The sequence below is a fragment of the Triturus cristatus genome, chromosome 1_1 (assembly GCF_964204655.1).
Source record: "Triturus cristatus chromosome 1_1, aTriCri1.1, whole genome shotgun sequence".
In the NCBI taxonomy this organism is placed as follows: Eukaryota; Metazoa; Chordata; class Amphibia; order Caudata; family Salamandridae; genus Triturus; species Triturus cristatus.
In genome coordinates this window covers 609999826-610022152 of record NC_140579.1, presented here as the reverse complement: position 1 = coordinate 610022152, position 22327 = coordinate 609999826, and positions in this window count along the sequence as shown.

Genomic DNA, 22327 nt, shown 5'->3' with positions numbered 1-22327 from the left:
AGAAAATAAGAGGAGGGGGCGGGCAGGCACTCAGATGCACGGGGTACAGAAAATTAGAGGAGGGGCGGGCAGGCACTCACCACGCGGGGTACAGTGAATGGAGAGGGGGGGGGCGGGCAGGCGCACAGGACCAAGCAGGCCAGGCGGCGATCGATCAGAGCACCGATCTGAGGGAGGAGCAGGCGTCAAGACGGGCAGGCAGGCGGAGCTGCAGTGGTGGAGAAGTGACCTACCCGAGGGTCAAGGGTCACTGACTCCGCCGCGCAGCGGTCGCCATAAGAGGGAGGGAGGGGAGGAGGGGTCAGCTGGGAGGTGGGAGGGAAGAGCCAATAGGAGCAGGGGGAGGGCGGGGCCGCACGGGAGGCGGCGGCGGGAAGACAGAGGGAACGGGAAGGGAAACAATCCAAGTACAAACACTGCCAATACACTGGGTACAAAAAAAAATAAGAGGAGGGGTGGGCAGGCACTCACCACGCGGGGTACAGAAAATAAGAGGAGGGGGCGGGCAGGCACTCAGACGCGCGGGGTACAGAAAATAAGAGGAGGGGGCGGGCAGGCACTCACCACGTGGGGTACAGTGAATGGAGAGGGGGGGGCGGGCCGGCGCACAGGACCCAGCAGGCCAGGCGGCGATCGATCAGAGCGCCGATCTGGGGGAGGAGCAGGCGTCAAGACGGGCAGGCAGGCGGAGCTGCACCGGTGGAGAAGTGACCTACCCGAGGGTCAAGGGTCAATCTGTTGAGACATACTATAGGTCATCAACGCAAGGGCAGTGCTGGCTCTATCAGGGTCCCCCCTGAAAGGCTGGCATCCTGGCCAGAGCCCATTTGTATATGTCTAAAACGCCTCTGTGCACCTGAGAGTGCGGCATAGTTTGAACCTCTGTGATCACCCTTCAAACTATGCCTCGCTCTCCAGTCTCCTTGCCAATGGATATTAGAGGGCACAATAAACATAATCATGTAAATGATATGCATTTTGAATAGGGCATTATTGTATTGGATAAAAGCCCTAACTGCATCATAACTGTTATTAAATTATACAGCACATTACATATGAACATGCTACTTTCAACCTAGCGTTACGCAGCTTCCCGAATGCCTTAATTTAGCCTTAAACCCAACATACATACTCCTGTTCTGTGCTGAGGTGTAATACAAGTGGGTGTTATTTTTGGATTGCTAAACTTTCAGAAAGTTGCATTTTTGGATCTCAAGACTTATTGTTGGAGAGCATGCTCTTCCTTTGCATAGTACTGCCTCTAGTACTGAACTTTACTTACATCTAAGGATGTCTTTGCTTCCTGCTGTTTGTCAGCCACACCTTAACCGCTGTGATTCCCCTTCAAACTTCAGTGCTTAGCTTCACACAATATTTGTTATTGTGGACTGGAGGTAAATATGGGGCTGCACTCTGTTTTTCCATTCGCTCAATTGATTGCATTACATGGAAACAGTGTTGTCATCGTCAGCTGTAACCCAGTACACAGATCCTTCATTTTGTTTTCAGCTTGTCACAACTGCTATATGTTCAGAGGACAATTGTCAGGCTGTGTCTTTTGACTCATTTCTGCTAGTGACACATTTTTGCTTATACCTTTAACATGTGGATTAGTGTTCACAAAAATCCTAAACTTTGCAGTCAAAACATAATAGAAAAGTGGACTAGTTGACAATCTTGTTGCGGGGGTACTGGTAAAGGACATGTGAAAACAGAGAATATAAGCAAAGGGCTGCTTTTAAAATGACCTCAGGCACTCAGCAGTGCACACATGCAAGTACAGAAAGGGCTGCTGGCATCTAAGCTACCGCGCTCTATTATATACTAGGGACTTATAGGTAGGTTTAATCCCCCTACCCTATTATCTACTATGGACTTATAGGGTAGGTCATGCCTAATGTATGTGCACCCTTTTATATATTTTACCCTAATGCATGTATGTTTTCAACTTAACACTGGGTCTGGTTAGACAGAGCCTTTAAGACTTCTACCACTTAGCTCTTAAAAACAAAGAGCTTCTGAAAGGTGCTAGTTTAGAGAAAAAGTATAATTTCAGACACTAGCACTAAAACTAATATTACTGGAGTAAAAATCTTGTTACTTGCGTGAACAAATTTTGCTTGGTGTGCTGTACTACTTGTACTTATGTTTGTTGTCTGTTTACTTACATACTATTGCACAACCTAATTTGAAGTGTCTGTGAAACTTGCCCTTTGTCTCGAATATTTGTCCTGAATTTTGACCTTCCGTCCTGAATTTATGTCCTGAATTTTGACCCTTTGTCCTGAATTTTTACTCTCACCATCCTGAATTTACACCCATGCCTGTTGGTCACCCTAGTGTGTGAGCGAGTGTGAGCTAGAGCTTAGATGTCTGGTCGGCTGTTTTAGGCTGTTAAGGTATGCTGGTGAGTGAGTGAGGAGTTTGAATTGGTTGCGTTTGTGAATGGGAAGCCAGTGGATCTCCTTGAGGTGTGGCACGATGTGGGTGAGGTGCAGGAGGTCCAAAAAACATCATTCGAGAAGGAAAGGAAGGGAAGCTCATGCTTCCCAGCTCTTGTTCCTGACCCCTGGAACCACTCCGACCTTCCTCCCTCCTGCCTAGCACTGGGCTCCAGATCACGTATCCATCAGAAAAAAAACCCTTAAACAATAATGTACGTACACAAAACATAACCAGTCAGCTTTCAATCATGACTAGCCGACTATACCCTCTTGTCTTCCCCCAGACTCCTCTTCCCACCATCCACTCCTCACTACCCTCACCCATGCCAACAGCACCCGCCCTCCGCACCCAGGGCCTGTTCCGCTCCTACCTATACATGGTAAACAACTTCAGCCCTGAAGAAAAGTTCACACCGTACCACTCAACGATATGACTAACCTCACTCTGCACATATACCTTCATCAAGTACTTGCCACCACCCTAAACCACCCCAGCTCATCAGATGTCACCACTCTTCCTCAGAATTAAACCTACAAATTACAAGACCATGCAAACTCACTACATATCACACCCACACTACAATACCCAATTCACACACCTTGCTACTATGTACTTCACTAAGAATACCCTACAACAAATCAATGAAATAACACCATCTGGTTGCCTTGATTGGCCCAAATATCCCACAGGATAACAAATTCACAACAATTCAGAAAAAAATAAGCTCACGCCATAACACCTCCCATCTTCACACTGCATAACATTTCCCTATAAAATGAACAGCACAACACATATCACACTAGCTAAACTATTATGCCACTTACACCATAATTCACCTCAGCACCACACCACATAAATTGCAAAACCTTCCCTCATGCCAAATCTAGACAGACCACACTATATGGCCATACCATGTTACCTGAACGCACACTGTAGGAGGCTGGCTTAGTATATGGTGCACACTTATCTAAGTGAAGCAACTTGCACTAATGCAGGTAACCCTTTTGGTGATTTTAGTGGTCTTTGATAACCTTTGAAAGCTCTCAAACTGGTAGGTGTGTAGAGCAGCCTTCAGGCTTATCTTGAAGGAGTGTTAAGCAGCTTGTTTTACCAGTCCTAATCATGTAGTGTAGGTTAAAGAAAAAGAATCACACAGTGTATATATGAAAATATGTCTATTTATTACACAAAACTCACTAACACATTGGTAGATCTCTTACCTGGAGTTATAAACTCAAATACACAATAATACTTCAATTGCAATAGGTAAGTAAGCACAAAATACAGTGGTCTCCAAGGGGAGACCAAACCATATACTAAAAAAGTGGAATGCGAACTGTGACTGAAGGCGGGACTTGGACCACGAGACTCAGAGAAGCTGAGGACACAAGGAGTCACCCAAAGTAAGTACCTAGGAACCCCACGGAGGCTTTATGCAGAGTGGAAATACATCTGTGTGTCCAATAGAAGTTACCGGGAAAGTAGCGGTGCCAGTTTTGAAGAAGGACCCTTCCCAATGGACCCTGAAGAAACCCCATTGAAGACAGAAGGTTGAAGAGTCATCCCACCTTTGGATATGCCAGGAACCAGGATATCTACACCAGGGAAGCTGGGTGCATAGGTGTGAAATGACGTCAGAAACCGTAGTAGACCACAGTGTAGTACTTCAGGAAAGATGCCACTGGAGAAGACTGTGCAAGAGTCCGGTGGAATCCAAGGGGGGATTCTTAAATTGAAGAACCTGTAAGCAGAGGGGACAGTGTCTATGTCACTTGGAGGAGACCAAGAGGCACGGAAGAGCAATGCTCACCATTGACGGATGGTTCCGGAGAGCTGAAAGTGACCTTGCAGCTGTGAGGACCATGCCACGCTTAGGAAGACCAGGAGCCATGCACGAGCTGTCCCGCATCGGAAGTCGAGAACCAGGGGGGTGATGTCAGGCAGGAGCACCAACAAGCCTTGGCAGCTGCAACAGGCATGGAAAGCGAAGAAGGAGCAACGTTGGGACCAGCAAGGTACCAGGGACTCACCACAAGCAGGAGAGTCAAAGCAGACCACGAGCAAGCAGGGGAGCTCACTGAAGCAGGAGAAGACCCTCAAGAAGACCCACAGGTCAAAGGCAAAGGAGTCGCAAGAGGACTGCAGTGAAGAGGCTATACTTGGCAGGAAGAGAGGCTGGAACTTCTTGTAGGCCAAAGATCTCTGAAGTGCAGAGCCAACAAGCCTTGGCAACAGCAAGTTGACCCGGTGCACAGGGCTTCGGTAGCAGCGGTACCAACAAGGGAAATTGCCTAAAAATTGCGGAGAGAACAGGTCAGGCCTCAGGGGAGTTGCAGAACCACCGTCTCTCCGATTGTAAGAACAAGACTATATAACTTTAAGCCATCTGACCTTTTGCGTGGACATAGGAAACTAAATTTGTCCTTGATTTAGAAGTTGGCAATAGCAAGGAGAGAATAAGTATTTGCCTTAGAACTCAAGAGGAGATACCTACCCCATTAACTAAGGTGTTTTACACAGAGAGTTCTGTTTATCCATGTCTTAATCTAGAAGCCTTTCTTTTCACCACCACCACTATTATTTGGACAATGGTGGTTGGGAGAGACAACAAGTGGCTATCAGCGCAGCCGAGTCTCAAGCGGTGATACACCACAGCAAAAGTGATATAAAAATTACATTTATTATCCCAAGGAGGAATAAGTCCCTGATTGTATGTGTCCTGAAGAAGGTGGTTTTAATTTACACACATATCACCAAAACGCGTCGAGGGAGCCGTTGGTTTCGAGGAATGCAGTCAGTTGCTTGTTGACGGTCTTCTCGATGACTTTCGCGGGGAAGGGGAGGAGCGAGATGGGGCGAAAGTCTTTGAGGTCGGTGGGGTCTGCGGTGGGTTTCTTGAGGAGGGCGCTAATTTCTGCGTGTTTCCAGCTCTCCGGGAAGGTGGTGGATGCGAAGGAATTGTTGATGATGTTCCGCAGTTGGGGGGCGATGATGGCGTCGGCTTTGTTGAAGATGTGGTGTGGACAGGGGTCAGATGGGGATCCAGAGTGGATGGCGTTCATCATGCAGGTGGTGTCTTCTGTGCTCACGGGGTTCCAGGCGTGGAGGGTGGTGGTGGCGGGTGTGGGTACGGTGGTGAGGTGCGTGGTCTGGGGGCCGAAGCTGTTGTGTATGTCGGCGATCTTGTTGTGGAAGAACAGGGCCAGTGAGTCGCAGAGGTCTTGTGAGGGCGTGATGTCGTTGTTGCTGGCGCTGGGGTTGGAGAGCTCCCTGACGATGCTGAAGAGTTCCTTGCTGTTGTGGGTGTTGTTGTCCAGTCTTTCTCTGAACGCTGTCTTTTTGGTGGTGCGGATCAGTTGGTGGTGTTTTCGGATGGCGTTTTTGAGGGCTGTCATGTTCTCTGTTGACTGGTCGTGGTGCCATGCTTTCTCGAGGGTCCGGCAGGATTTCTTGGAGTTTTTGAGGTCGTCGGTGAACCACGGGGCTTTCTTGCTGCCGGTTCTGGTGAGGGGGTTCTTCAGTGGGGCCAGGGTGTCGGCACAGTCGGTGAGCCATCGTGTGAGGTTGCGGGCTGCTTCGTTGGGGTCCGTGGTGTGGGTGGGAGGGTTCTGGCTCAGCGAGGTGGTGAGCTGGTCTGTGGTGATCTTGTTCCAGCGTCTTCGGGGGATCTGTTGTGGGTGGTAATGGGTCGTTGTTTTTCTGAAGTTGAAATGGACGCAGCTGTGGTCTGTCCAGTGTAGTCCGGTGGAGTGGCTGAAGGATACGTGGTTGCTTGAGGAGAAGACGGCGTCAAGCGTGTGTCCGGCGTAGTGGGTGGGGATGTTAACCAGTTGCTTGAGTCCGAGGTTGGCGAGGTTGTCCAGTAGGGCAGTGGTGTTGCTGTCATTGTTGTTTTCCAGGTGGAAGTTGACGTCTCCTAGGAGGATGTAGTCTGGAGAGGTGAGGGCAGCCTGACTGATGAAGTCTGCTATGGCTTCGCTGAAGTGAGTGCGCGGTCCTGGGGGTCTGTAGATGAGGGTGCCTGTGAGGGTGGTCGTGGGGTCGGTGTGTATCTGGAAGTGGAGGTGCTTGGCGGTGGTGAGGGTGTCGTCGGAGTTGGTCGTGATGCGGATGGTGTTTTTAAGGACGATGGCGATGCCTCCTCCTGTTTGGTTGGTGCTTTCCCGTCGGGTGATCTTGTAGCCGTCCGGGATGGCTATGGCGATGTCGGGAGCTGAGGAGGCGTTCATCCAGGTCTCTGTGAGGAAGGCCACGTCCGGTGCTGTCATGTCCAGGAGGTTCCAGAGTTCGACGGCGTGCCTGTGGATGGAGCGGGTGTTGAGCAGGATGCACTTGAGGTGTTTGGTGTTGGGGCCTGGTCTGGCAGGTGCGGTGCTGGTCCGGAGGCAGGTGAACTTGCAGGCCAGGCAGGTGAAGGGTCCGTGGGTGCGTTTCGGGCTGGCAGGGTGGAAGGCGTTGTTGCGGCCGGTGTTGAGTGCGAGGAGGGTGGCTGTGTCGTAGGTCAGACAGGTGGGATGGCAACGTTGACGGCCAGGGGTCCTGGCGCTGGGCGCGGTCCATGCGCGGATGGGCGCAGACGGGCTTGCCTTTGGCGCGGCTGTGCAGCGGTCGCCATAAGAGGGAGGGAGGGGAGGAGGGGTCAGCTGGGAGGCGGGAGGGAAGAGCCAATAGGAGCAAGGGGAGGGCGGGGCCGCACGGGAGGCGGCGGCGGGAAGACGGAGGGAACGGGAAGGGAAACAATCCAAGTACAAACACTGCCAATACACGGGGTACAAAAAAAATAAGAGGAGGGGGCAGGCAGGCACTCACCACGCGGGGTACAGAAAATAAGAGGAGGGGGCGGGCAGGCACTCACCACACGGGGTACAGAAAATAAAAGGAGGGGGCGGGCAGGCACTCAGACGCGCGGGGTACAGAAAATAAGAGGAGGGGGCAGGCAGACACTCACCACGCGGGGTACAGTGAATGGAGAGAGGGGGGACGGGCCGGCGCACAGGACCAAGCAGGCCAGGCAGCGATCGATCAGAGCGCCGATCTGGGGGAGGAGCAGGCGTCAAGACGGGCAGGCAGGCGGAGCTGCAGCGGTGGAGAAGTGACCTACCCGAGGGTCAAGGGTAACTGACTCTGCCGCGCAGCGGTCGCCATAAGAGGAAGGGAGGGGAGGAGGGGTCAGCTGGGAGGCGGGAGGGAAGAGCCAATAGGAGCAGGGGGAGGGCGGGGACGCACAGGAGGAGCCGGCGGGAAGACGGAGGGAACGGGAAGGGAAACAATCCAAGTACAAACACTGCCAATACACGGGGTACAAAAAAATAAGAGGAGGGGGCGGGCAGGCACTCACCACGCGGGGTACAGAAAATAGGAGGAGGGGGCGGGCAGGCACTCAGACGCGCGGGGTACAGAGAATAAGAGGGGGGGCAGGCAGGCACTCACCACGCGGGGTACAGTGAATGGAGAGAGGCGGGGCGGGCAGGCGCACAGGACCAAGCAGGCCAGGCGGCGATCGATCAGAGCGCCAATCTGGGGGAGGAGCAGGCGTCAAGACGGGCAGGCAGGCGGAGCTGCAGCGGTGGAGAAGTGACCTACCCGAGGGTCAAGGGTCACTGACTCCGCCGCGCAGCGGTTGCCATAAGAGGGAGGGAGGGGTCAGCTGGGAGGCGGGAGGGAAGAGCCAATAGGAGCAGGGGGAGGGCGGGGCCGCACGGGAGGCGGCGGCAGAAGACGGAGGGAACGGGAAGGGAAACAATCCAAGTACAAACACTGCCAATACACGGGGTACAACAAAAATAAGAGGTGGGGGCGGGCAGGCACTCACCACGCGGGGTACAGAAAATAAGAGGAGGGGCGGGCAGGCACTCAGACGCGCGGGGTACAGAAAATAAGAGGAGGGGGCGGGCAGGCACTTACCATGCGGGGTACAGTTAATGGAGAGAGGGGGGGCGGGCCGGCACACAGGACCAAGCAGGCCAGGCGGCGATCGATCAGAGCGCCGATCTGGGGAAGGAGCAGGCGTCAAGACGGGCAGGCAGGCGGAGCTGCAGCAGTGGAGAAGTGACCTACCAGAGGGTCAAGGGTCACTGACTCCGCCGCGCAGGTCGCCATAGGAGGGAGGGAGGGGAGGAGGGGTCAGCTGGGAGGCGGGAGGGGAGAGCCAATAGGAGCAGGGGGAGGGCGGGGCCACACGGGAGGCGGCGGCGGGAAGACGGAAGGAACGGGAAGGGAAACAATCCAAGTACAAACACTGCCAATACACGGGGTACAAAAAAATAGGAGGAGGGGGCGGGCAGGCACTCACCACGCGGGGTACAGAAAATAAGAGGAGGGGGCGGGCAGGCACTCAGATGCACGGGGTACAGAAAATAAGAGGAGGGGGCGGGCAGGCACTCACCACGCGGGGTACAGTGAATGGAGAGAGGGGGGGCGGGCAGGCGCACAGGACCAAGCAGGCCAGGTGGCGATCGATCAGAGCGCCGATCTGGGGGAGGAGCAGGCGTCAAGACGGGCAGACAGGCGGAGCTGCAGTGGTGGAGAAGTGACCTACCCGAGGGTCAAGGGTCACTGACTCCGCCGCGCAGCGGTTGCCATAAGAGGGAGGGAGGGGAGGAGGGGTCAGCTGGGAGGCGGGAGGGAAGAGCCAATAGGAGCAGGGGGAGGGCGGGGCCGCACGGGAGGCGGCGGCGGGAAGACAGAGGGAACGGGAAGGGAAACAATCCAAGTACAAACACTGCCAATACACTGGGTACAAAAAAAAATAAGAGGAGGGGTGGGCAGGCACTCACCACGCGGGGTACAGAAAATAAGAGGAGGGGGCGGGCAGGCACGCAGACGCGCGGGGTACAGAAAATAAGAGGAGGGGGCGGGCAGGCACTCACCACGCGGGGTACAGTGAATGGAGAGGGGGGGGCGGGCCGGCGCACAGGACCCAGCAGGCCAGGCGGCGATCGATCAAAGCGCCGATCTGGGGGAGGAGCAGGCGTCAAGACGGGCAGGCAGGCGGAGCTGCACCGGTGGAGAAGTGACCTACCCGAGGGTCAAGGGTCAATCTGTTGAGACATACTATAGGTCATCAACGCAAGGGCAGTGCTGGCTCTATCAGGGTCCCTCCTGAAAGGCTGGCATCCTGGCCAGGGCCCATTTGTATATGTCTAAAATGCCTCTGTGCACCTGAGAGTGCGGCATAGTTTGAACCTCTGTGATCACCCTTCAAACTATGCCTCGCTCTCCAGTCTCCTTGCCAATGGATATTAGAGGGCACAATAAACATAATCATGTAAATGATATGCATTTTGAATAGGGCATTATTGTATTGGATAAAAGCCATAACTGCATCATAACTGTTATTAAATTATACAGCACATTACATATGAACATGCCACTTTCAACCTAGCGTTACGCAGCTTCCCGATTGCCTTAATTAATTAGCCTTAAACCCAACATACATACTCCTGTTCTGTGCTGAGGTGTAATACAAATGGGTGTTATTTTTGGATTGCTAAACTTTCAGAAAGTTGCATTTTTGGATCTCAAGACTTATTGTTGGAGAGCATGCTCTTCCTTTGCATAGTACTGCCTCTAGTACTGAACTTTACTTACATCTAAGGATGTCTTTGCTTCCTGCTGTTTGTCGACCACACCTTAACCGCTGTGATTCCCCTTCAAACTTCAGTGCTTAGCTTCACACAATATTTTTTATTGTGGACTGGAGGTAAATATGGGGCTGCACTCTGTTTTTCCATTCGCTCAATTGATTGCATTACATGGAAACAGTGTTGTCATCGTCAGCTGGAACCCAGTACACAGATCCTTCATTTTGTTTTCAGCTTGTCACAACTGCTATGTGTTCAGAGGACAAATGTCAGGCTGTGTCTTTTGACTCATTTCTGCTAGTGACACATTTTTGCTTATACCTTTAACATGTGGATTAGTGTTCACAAAAATCCCAAACTTTGCAGTCAAAACATAATAGAAAAGTGGACTAGTTGACAATCTTGTTGCGGGGGTACTGGTAAAGGACATGTGAAAACAGAGAATATGACCTCAGGCACTCAGCAGTGCACACATGCAAGTACAGAAAGGGCTGCTGGCATCTAAGCTACCGCGCTCTATTATATACTAGGGACTTATAGGTAGGTTTAATCCCCCTACCCTATTATCTACTATGGACTTATAGGGTAGGTCATGCCTAATGTATGTGCACCCTTTTATATATTTTACCCTAATGCATGTATGTTTTCAACTTAACACTGGGTCTGGTTAGACAGAGCCTTTAAGACTTCTACCACTTAGCTCTTAAAAACAAAGAGCTTCTGAAAGGTGCTAGTTTAGAGAAAAAGTATAATTTCAGACACTAGCACTAAAACTAATATTACTGGAGTAAAAATCTTGTTACTTGCGTGAACAAATTTTGCTTGGTCTGCTGTACTACTTGTACTTATGTTTGTTGTCTATTTACTTACATACTATTGCACAACCTAATTTGAAGTGTCTGTGAAACTTGCCCTTTGTCTCGAATATTTGTCCTGAATTTTGACCTTCCTTCCTGAATTTGTGTCCTGAATTTTGACCCTTTGTCCTGAATTTTTACTCTCACCATCCTGAATTTACACCCATGCCTGTTGGTCACCCTAGTGTGTGAGCGAGTGTGAGCTAGAGCTTAGATGTCTGGTCGGCTGTTTTAGGCTGTTAAGGTATGCTGGTGAGTGAGTGAGGAGTTTGAATTGGTTGCGTTTGTGAATGGGAAGCCAGTGGATCCCCTTGAGGTGTGGCACGATGTGGGTGAGGTGCAGGAGGTCCAAAAAACATCCTTCGAGAAGGAAAGGAAGGGAAGCTCATGCTTCCCAGCTCTTGTTCCTGACCCCTGGAACCACTCCGACCTTCCTCCCTCCAGATCACGTATCCATCAGAAAAAAAACCCTTAAACAATAATGTACGTACACAAAACATAACCAGTCAGCTTTCAATCATGACTAGCCGACTATACCCTCTTGTCTTCCCCCAGACTCCTCTTCCCACCATCCACTCCTCACTACCCTCACCCATGCCAACAGCACCCGCCCTCCGCACCCAGGGCCTGTTCCGTTCCTACCTATACATGGTAAACAACTTCATCCCTGAAGAAAAGTTCACACCGTACCACTCAACGATATGACTAACCTCACTCTGCACATATACCTTCATCAAGTACTTGCCACCACCCCAGCTCATCAGATGTCACCACTCTTCCTCAGAATTAAACCTACAAATTACAAGACCATGCAAACTCACTACATATCACACCCACACTACAATACCCAATTCACACACCTTGCTACTATGTACTTCACTAAGAATACCCTACAACAAATCAATGAAATAACACCATCTGGTTGCCTTGATTGGCCCAAATATCCCACAGGATAACAAATTCACAACAATTCAGAAAAAAATAAGCTCACGCCATAACACCTCCCATCTTCACACTGCATAACATTTCCCTATAAAATGAACAGCACAACACATATCACACTAGCTAAACTATCATGCCACTTACACCATAATTCACCTCAGCACCACACCACATAAATTGCAAAACCTTCCCTCATGCCAAATCTAGACAGACCACACTATATGGCCATACCATGTTACCTGAAAGCACACTGTAGGAGGCTGGCTTAGTATATGGTGCACACTTATCTAAGTGAAGCAACTTGCACTAATGCAGGTAACCCTTTTGGTGATTTTAGTGGTCTTTGATAACCTTTGAAAGCTCTCAAACTGGTAGGTGTGTAGAGCAGCCTTCAGGCTTATCTTGAAGGAGTGTTAAGCAGCTTGTTTTACCAGTCCTAATCATGTAGTGTAGGTTAAAGAAAAAGAATCACACAGTGTATATATGAAAATATGTCTATTTATTACACAAAACTCACTAACACATTGGTAGATCTCTTACCTGGAGTTATAAACTCAAATACACAATAATACTTCAATTGCAATAGGTAAGTAAGCACAAAATACAGTGGTCTCCAAGGGGAGACCAAACCATATACTAAAAAAGTGGAATGCGAACTGTGACTGAAGGCGGGACTTGGACCACGAGACTCAGAGGAGCTGAGGACACAAGGAGTCACCCAAAGTAAGTACCTAGGAACCCCACGGAGGCTTTATGCAGAGTGGAAATACATCTGTGTGTCCAATAGAAGTTACCGGGAAAGTAGCGGTGCCAGTTTTGAAGAAGGACCCTTCCCAATGGACCCTGAAGAAACCCCATTGAAGACAGAAGGTTGAAGAGTCATCCCACCTTTGGATATGCCAGGAACCAGGATATCTACACCAGGGAAGCTGGGTGCATAGGTGTGAAATGACGTCAGAAACCGTAGTAGACCACAGTGTAGTACTTCAGGAAAGATGCCACTGGAGAAGACTGTGCAAGAGTCCGGTGGAATCCAAGGGGGGATTCTTAAATTGAAGAACCTGTAAGCAGAGGGGACAGTGTCTATGTCACTTGGAGGAGACCAAGAGGCATGGAAGAGCAATGCTCACCATTGACAGATGGTTCCGGAGAGCTGAAAGTGACCTTGCAGCTGTGAGGACCATGCCACGCTTAGGAAGACCAGGAGCCATGCACGAGCTGTCCCGCATCGGAAGTCAAGAACCAGGGGGGTGATGTCAGGCAGGAGCACCAACAAGCCTTGACAGCTGCAACAGGCATGGAAAGCGAAGAAGGAGCAACGTTGGGGCCAGCAAGGTACCAGGGACTCACCACAAGCAGGAGAGTCAAAGCAGACCACGAGCAAGCAGGGGAGCTCACTGAAGCAGGAGAAGACCCTCAAGAAGACCCACAGGTCAAAGGCAAAGGAGTCGCAAGAGGACTGCAGTGAAGAGGCTATACTTGGCAGGAAGAGAGGCTGGAACTTCTTGTAGGCCAAAGATCTCTGAAGTGCAGAGCCAACAAGCCTTGGCAACAGTAAGTTGACCCGGTGCACAGGGCTTCGGTAGCAGCGGTACCAACAAGGGAAATTGCCTAAAAATTGCGGAGAGAACAGGTCAGGCCTCAGGGGAGTTGCAGAACCACCATCTCTCCGATTGTAAGAACAAGACTATATAACTTTAAGCCATCTGACCTTTTGCGTGGACATAGGAAACTAAATTTGTCCTTGATTTAGAAGTTGGCAATAGCAAGGAGAGAATAAGTATTTGCCTTAGAACTCAAGAGGAGATACCTACCCCATTAACTAAGGTGTTTTACACAGAGAGTTCTGTTTATCCATGTCTTAATCTAGAAGCCTTTCTTTTCACCACCACCACTATTATTTGGACAATGGTGGTTGGGAGAGACAACAAGTGGCTATCAGCGCAGCCGAGTCTCAAGCGGTGATACACCACAGCAAAAGTGATATAAAAATTACATTTATTATCCCAAGGAGGAATAAGTCCCTGATTGTATGTGTCCTGAAGAAGGTGGTTTTAATTTACACACATATCACCGAAACGCGTCAACGCCAACCCATTTGAATCCAACTAAAAAGGAATCCTGGGAAGGAAAATATTTTTATCCCACCAGTGTTCTCAACATGATGTTATATGTTGGATCAGCCAATGTAACAGTTTATATATAACTGTGCAAAGAAAGGGTTCCCTATTTTGGAACTGTTTTCATTTATTGTTTGGGTTGTGTTTTATTATGTGCAATTTTATCGCCGGATTTTAATATTAGTGTGGATTGTGCTAGGTGCTGTATTGTATATAAGATATATGAATTTTATTTCATCACTGTTTATTCATTAAGATTTTTTCTATACTCTGAAGATCATAGTTTTTTTATAAAAAATAAAATTGTGTCAAACGCTACATCGTAGACATTGATTCTTGCAGATTGGATGCTACATATGAATGCATTTTTAACGAGTAGAGTGTGGAAGTGAGTGGCATTGTTGATACTATTTGGTTTATCCAGGGGAAGCGCCAATTCTCTGTTGGTTTACAGTGCCCTGTTCCCTTGGACAGTAGGGCCACCTCTCTAGTTTAATCATTCCAACTGGAGTATGCAAGCAGGTCACCAAATGTGCCCTTCAAAGCAGTCGGGTGGCAAGCACACCCCACCCCACCCCAGCCCAATACATTAAGTCCTGCCTGGGAGGTGGCTGCACACCCCTGTGACAGGAAACCTATTGTTCTACCTTCCCTTGCTTGAGCTCAGTTCAGCAGCAGGAGGGCAGAATTGTGTCTGGGGTCAGCAGCAGCACTAGTTTGCTGGCAGACTCTGAAAGGCTGTGACCAGGAGTACTGGTGGCTTCCCGGAGGAGCACCCCATTTAATGTAATCATACTTCCAACACCGGTAACGGTGTTGGGGTATGATTCCAAAGTGTTTGACACCAAACATGCCCAGGTTCGGAATGGCCATTACATAGTTAGCCATCGCATAATGCCGGATGGCCAGTATATGTATCAAAAGAGCTGGCTGCACTTACAAAGCCTGGAGAATCGACTCTGGGGTTTGTAGGGGTGTCCTGCTCATGCAGGGGCACCCTCAGAATTATAACCAAGCACCCCGCCTTCCTTCAGGACTGAAAGGCCTGCCATTGGGGTGACCTATAGGTTTTAAGTGCCACGACCTCAGATATAAGAAAACGTATATCTGCTGTGAGGGGTGCAAGCACTAACACATACAGGCTGCAATGGCAGGCCTGTAGTCACAGTTTAATTTGTCTCTGATAGGTGTCACAATACATGCCGCAGCCCATGGGAGACCCCTGGTGTACCTATGTACATATAGTATCATATACTAGGGGCTTACAAGGGTGCACCAGTAGCCAATTGTGGAGGTACAGAAGTACTTACCATGACAATTGAGGGAGGAAGCAGAGTGACTGGGGTCCTGATTAGTAGGATCCCAGTCAAAATAGTCAAAAAAACATACTGCCACCAGCAAAAAGTGGGGGTGACCATGAAAGTAGATCCTACTTTCCTACACACACCATCACTCATTTTTGCATCACCTCAGTCAACTCAGGCCCACAGTCAACAACACTGGCATACACCTCAGTCATACAAAGGCACTACCGTTCACTTGAATATCACGAGGAGGGACACGGGCGTAGGAGGTCCAGCATACAGGCCCCAATCAATAATGCAAAACAAAAGAGTATGCTGTTCCTATGAGGGGATGAAAGGAAGATGGGAGAAAGGAGGAAAGGGTTTGAAATCCAGGTGCTAAATCGAGAATGCGTAATAGCACTGGGAGTGCTCCAATAAGGAACAAGGGCCCTCACACACCCGAGGGGTGTCATGCTTCATCATAGGGCAGCTCCTTGTTGGGCCACCGCTGCAATGCCCAACGGGCCCCACGAGGGGGCTCTTTGCCGGAGTTCTTTTCTGGTTGCCGTCGTGAAGCTAAGTGTTAAGCGGGAACTTGTGGGTTGTGCGTAGAAGTGGAGTGAAGTGAATGTGATCTAAAAATAGCTACAAGAGACAAGGGGGGAATTGTAACCGCTTTGGTCTAGAGAAATGTGTATGGTGTGTGGGTGGTCGATATGTTTCATGCTCTATAGCACATCTTTCCAAACTTTTCATGTTGGTGACACACTTTTTAGACATTCCTGGTTTAGTGACACGGTAATGCGAGAGAGAGTTGCGAGCGAGCTCGAACCAGCTAAGGGTGTAAAATTTTGAAACAATAGTGGGCAAGTGGTGCATTTTCAAGCAAATTTGAGAAAGCAGGAAGGTTAATAAAGCAATTGTGAATCTGTTCTAACAAAGCCAGCACCCCCCAAACCTGCAGATCATCTTCCACTTTATCATCATGTCTACATTTTACAGAGGCGTACATCCTCTGCGTACTTCCTCCGCCACTGCCTACCTACCTACTCACACACATCCCTCTCCCAAACGTCGAGACTAGGCTCACCCTGGCCCATCCAGGTAAATGCGACTCTCCTCTTTGCCAACAATAGCAAATGCAAACATTTTAATTCCATCTTTCTGCCTTTATTATGCATTGCAAGCTACTGATGAAACCACCAACAGCAAATGTAGGTGGTGTGGAATATGTTCATGACCTTGAAGGCAATGTTGTGCAAAAATAGAAGAATTCAAAAATGAAAAATAGGGTAGACTGGAAACAAAAAGAGAATTTACGCCTTAAATATAGCTCTACATTTTGCATGTGGCCGTTTCTAAGTGCTGTAAAATACAGGCAATATAGTTACCAATGTTTTGGAAGTATGGAAGGGTGAGTCAAACTTGCTGTAATTCTGACTGATGTTTTCAGTCACAGAAAGAAACTGCACCAAGAATGTCCTGAAAACCTGACTTTACCCCAAGTTCCTAGTAGTGAGATTTCTCAGTGAAGCAGGATAAAGTGCTATGAATTTTCCTGATTAACAATGGACCATTCTCTTGTGGGAAACCTGTAACAATGTCCAGTGAGTGACAGAGTAACACGACTAAACAGCATTATGTACAGTTAAATACCACATTCTTCATAAGTCATTGCACTTCTTTCCAATAAAAAGTCTGCGATGTAATTTTCTCTTTGGCCATGTAATGTAATCCAGGCACATTACATCCCTCTTGTGCATTAACATAAGGAAGCAAGCAGGTCTCTTGCAGCCTCAATTCAAAGAAACGTCTGGAAACTTGTATTAAGCATAGCTGACTAAATGAGCTCCAGTTACGTGCAGTGGAACAAAGCGCTCTGAAACCTTCAGGTCTAGTTTGCGCTATATAAAATTCCACCCCAAAACAATACGGAGCAAGTGATGAGTCTGGGTCAAAAAGATCACAAAGGTTTGTGCATCAACTTCCTAAATCCTAACAGTAAGGTGCTGATTCCGACCCGTTAAAAAAAATTACCGTACGACTCGTATCCATATTTTTTTACGTACGAATCGTACAAGTCCCGTACAACCGGTGAAGTACGATTCGTACGTCAAAAATACATACGAATCGCTTCGGGAAAAGTCTACGAGACGTACCCGGACAGTTTTACATACAAATCGTAAAACTGAATTCCGAGCGCGCAAGTACGATCCGTACCGCCCTTCTGAAAATACAAGCGCATAGAAAAAGGCCCCGTACGGAGCGAACGCCGTACCACTCGTATCCGGGTAAACTTGTGCCCGGGATACGAGTTGTACACCCCCCCTCCCCCCGCATATGTCAGCACCGTACCCCCCCCATGTCCGCACTCTACCCCAGCCCCGTACGTCTACGCGCCCTACCCCACCACTGTACCCCAGCCCCGTACATGTACGCACCGTACCCCACCACCGTACCCCATCCCCGTACTTGTACGCACCGTACCCCACCACCGTACCCCAGCCCCGTACTTGGACGCACCATACCCCAGCGCCGTACCCCAGGCCCGTACTTGGACGCACCGTACCCCAGCACCGTAACCCAACACCGTACCCCAGCCCCGTACTTGGACACACCGTACCCCAGCACTGTACATGTACGCACCGTACCCCAACACCGAACCCCAGCCCCGTACATGTACGCACCGTACCCCAGCACCGTACCCCAGCCCCGTACTTGAACGCACCGTACCCCAGCACCGTACCCCAGCCCCGTACATGTACACGCCATACCCCAACACCGTACACCAGCCCCGTACTTGGACGCACCAAACCCCAGCACCGTACTTGTACGCACCGTACCCCAACACCGTACCCCAGCCCCGTACTTGGACGCACCGTACCCCAGCCCCGTACATGTACGCACTGTACCCCAACACCGTACCCCAGCCCCGTATATGTATGCACCGCACCCCACCACTGTACCCCAGCCCCGTACTTGTACGCACCATACCCCACCACCATACCCCAGCCCCGTACTTGGACGCACCGTACCCCACCACCGTACTTGTACGCACCGTACCCCAAGACCGTACCCCAGCACCGTACTTGGACGCACCGTACCCCACCACCGTACCCCAGCATCGCGTATGTACGAACCGTAGAACATTGCATATGTGAGCACTGTACAACAACATCGCGTATGTACGCACCTTACATACACTAAAACGACTCGTACAGAATGAGGACACCGTAAAACAGCACAAGGAGGGTCAATTCGACTCGCACAACACCACAAAACACGTCTACAGTAGAAAAAACATCTAAATGACTGACCTGGCACATCCAAACAGGCAAACAGAGGCCCGAACTCACAACCACCTCCTATAACACACCCACCAAAATTTCAAACCCAGCCACACCCACAAATGGACCAATAAAAAGGGCCCACACACACAAACCATGATCCTTTGCAACAGACCCACTGCTGACAGACACCACACACAAACAACTGCACCCATACACCTTAACTTAAACACCTTCACACAACCTCCTTCACACAGACCCCCTCTTCACATTCAGACCGACACCGTCACATTCACACCCACACACCCACAACCATCCACACCCTCACCCCACACCATGCCCACAGACAAGAATCTAAAGTTCACAAGGGAGGAGCTGGACATCCTTGTCAACGAAGTCATCAGAGTCGAGCCACAGCTCTTTGGAACATTGGTCAGACAGACCAGCATAGCCGAAAAATCACACCTGTGGCAGAGGATCATCGATAGGGTGAAAGCTGTTGCGCCCATCAGAAGGACCAGGAATGAATGCCAAGCCAGGTGGTATGATCTGCGGAGGGCAGTCAAGCTCAAAATGAATGAGGACTACGCCCAGAGCAACATCACTGGAGGTGGGCTGCCCCGCAGACCCGTACATTACCATCCCTGGGAGGAGAAGGTGATGGCCCTGCTTCCGCCGGTGGGAGTACACGGAGTCGAAGGAGTTCGAGAGCTTGGTGAGTACACAAACTACTTACGTAACATGGGGCCTTGGCATCCACACCCCAACTACACCAAATGCATGCAACTACCCCCAAGCCCTCACCTGACACAACCACACTCAAAAACAACGCTCATGCCACTAACATGTGCATGCCCCATTCACAAAGCAAGGCCATGTTCCAGGCTACACGAACCACAAACACAAGAGTGGATGTCCGTGATGTTGGGAGGGTGGGGCTCAGAAAACACATTGTTCAACTCAGAAGCAGACATCATTGCCCTCAGCCCATATGGCCCAGGTACATACCCATGCACCATGCTCAATGCACAGGGACTGGCTAAGTACTGACAAGGTAGCTTACACTTGGCCCTGCTGTAGGCAGAACAAGGCCCTCCTGTGACCACTGTAAACTCAAACACCAACACCACAAGCTCAGATATCTAGGACAGGAACTCACACTCACTGTCATGCCATCATGCTCCATGAGGGGACAGACACATCACCTGGGAGACCCAATGCCAAATCACACTACACCCAACAGCAGGCCCTGTCTCACACACACCCCTTACACAAGCACACACCCCCGGGGCAGGCAATGGATTTACCCACTCTCACAATGGACATGTGACACAACAAGATCAATCCATAGCCAAAGAAGCATCACAGCCAAAAATCTACATGGCAAACACTCATGAGAACATATCGATCTGTCCCCCGCAACATACCCATCCACAAGTGAACATTGAGAGGAATGCTAGGCACATCCAACTACCTGGAGGAACTGTGCCAACTTGAATATGTATGAAACATGGATGTCGCATGAAACAGCATTAACATTGTCTCTCTCTCACACACAGGGCAACGTCATGGATCTCCCCCCAACAATGGGGGGGAAGAATCACAGTCCCAGACTCGGCAGGAAGCTGATCCCACCGGCAGCGACGACTCTCAACACTCTGTGGATGACCCCAACCCACCTGGACTCTCTGGTGCCTAAGCCCCTGCAGCACCTGCTTCAGGTACATCTGTGCCAACCACCACACCCATTCCTGCCACATCCCAGGAGACACCCAGGAGCCCTGCCCGCACTGAACAACTGAGCCAGTCTGACCTGGAGGGACAAGGTTCTCCGGGCACCCAGGAGGAGGCAGACAACCCCGCAAATGCCATCCCTCAGGGGTCCCGTAGACCCGATGTGCCCACAACGGCAGGCCAGGCTCGTGTGGGCAGGGGTGGTGGGGGTGGAGGCAGGCGGAGGCAAGAACCTGACCAGCCAGCTGAAGGGACCGGTATGTCACACATACACCACATCCTGGACACATACCGGCGTGACACCAGGGCCATCAGCCAGGTAGTGGAGACCCTCACAGAGATTAAGAACCAGCAGGCCGACCAACACGCCAGTCAACAACAACACCAAGGACGGATGGAGGCAAGACTGGCTGAGCTCCTGGCGGTGCAAACGGACATAAGCCGTTCACTCTGTCGGATCGCCGACAACATGGGCAACCCTCCCTGTGCCCCCAGGCGAAGACCACCACCAGCCACAGGGAGGAGGAGGAGGATTCGTCCGACGGAGCGTCCCAAGCATCGTCAAGGCCTGCATCTGAGGGTCCCCGGAGGAAGGTGGGTCATCCACGGAAAAGACCGTGAGAGGCAGCGGACCATCCACATCTCCCAGGTCACCTGGCCTGGCACCTGGCCCTCATGCGCAACAGCAGCACCTCATTCAATGACATTCAATGACATTCTCTGCCACATGGACTTGCTGGTGACAGTCTGACCAATTATGCCAAACACTCTGGTCTGGACTCTGATGACTTCAAATGACAAGGATCCCATCTCCCCCTGTGAACTTTGGATTCTATGCACACTGTATTGCAACTATTTTTCCACACTAAACACGCCCCCCACCGAGAATAAAAGTAAATTTCTTTAATTATATGTTGCAGTCATTTTGCATGAGTACACAACCTACGTGTGAGGAAATGTCAAACTATGCCTGAGTGTTGAGCTAACTCCAGGTATCCATACCCGGGGATCTGAGTCTGGTACAGGACACACATGTGTCACAATGTATCATCCAATACAGACATGGCGCACAATACTCACCCGTGATGGCCTCAAGCTGCTGAGGGGGGGGCTTGCAATACTGTGCGGACAGACCAATTTGGAAGAGTATCATTAAGGCGGAGAGGTCATGGCTCATGTGGATGTTCCCGGGGAGGGAGTACCAGGTATGTTTGGCCAGGTGGGAGAACTATGTCCTGCATGCTGGAGTACGGTGGATGTGAAGAATGGTGGCCAGGGCAAGTTTGGATGCACAGAGTTGGCCCAACGGGGTCTCGGATGACAGACGTCCAAAGTTTGTTTGGGGTCTGGGGTTGTGGACTGCCTCCTGAGTGTGGTTGAGGAGTCTGAGGGTCATCCTGCAGCAGACAGTGATCCATTGCAGCTATCTTAGGTGGACGGTGATGTGGCTGGGGTGCGGGATGTTGAAGCTGAGGTGTGCAGATGAACTCTGGATGTGGACAAGTTTCCTGTGAGTTTGGATGTACTTGCTCCATAGAGGGTAGGGCAGTAGTTGACACGGCTGTTGTCGTGGACCTGGGGGATGGTTTGTCTTTCCTTGGAGTGGATCTATCTGTGGATCATGTGCATCATGCAGAGGGTGTTGCAGGATGAGGTACAGATGCTGGTGATTTGCATGGCAAATGTGAGCGACTAATCCATGATGCACACCATCTTGTGTACATGTGCACTGGGTGCTTGTGTAGGGCCCTGGCGGGTGGGACACAAGGAGTTGACCCAGCTGTGTAGGGCCCTGGCGGGTGGGACACAAGGAGTTGACCCAGCTGTAAGGGGGCAATCCTCAGATGATTACCTCAGTCCTGTACAAGTCCAGCCTCAGGTGGCTGATGTTCAGCCATTCATCAACGGACCTCATGCCTTCTTGAATGTTGGAACTGGCAATGGCTGCGTCTGTGGTGAGGGTAAGGAGCACCTGGCTGTCAATGGCATACGAGCTGATGATGAGGTTGTGTGCGAATGTGATGGTGGAGAGGGGGGTCCTGGACACATTGAAGATTGACACGCTGAGAGATG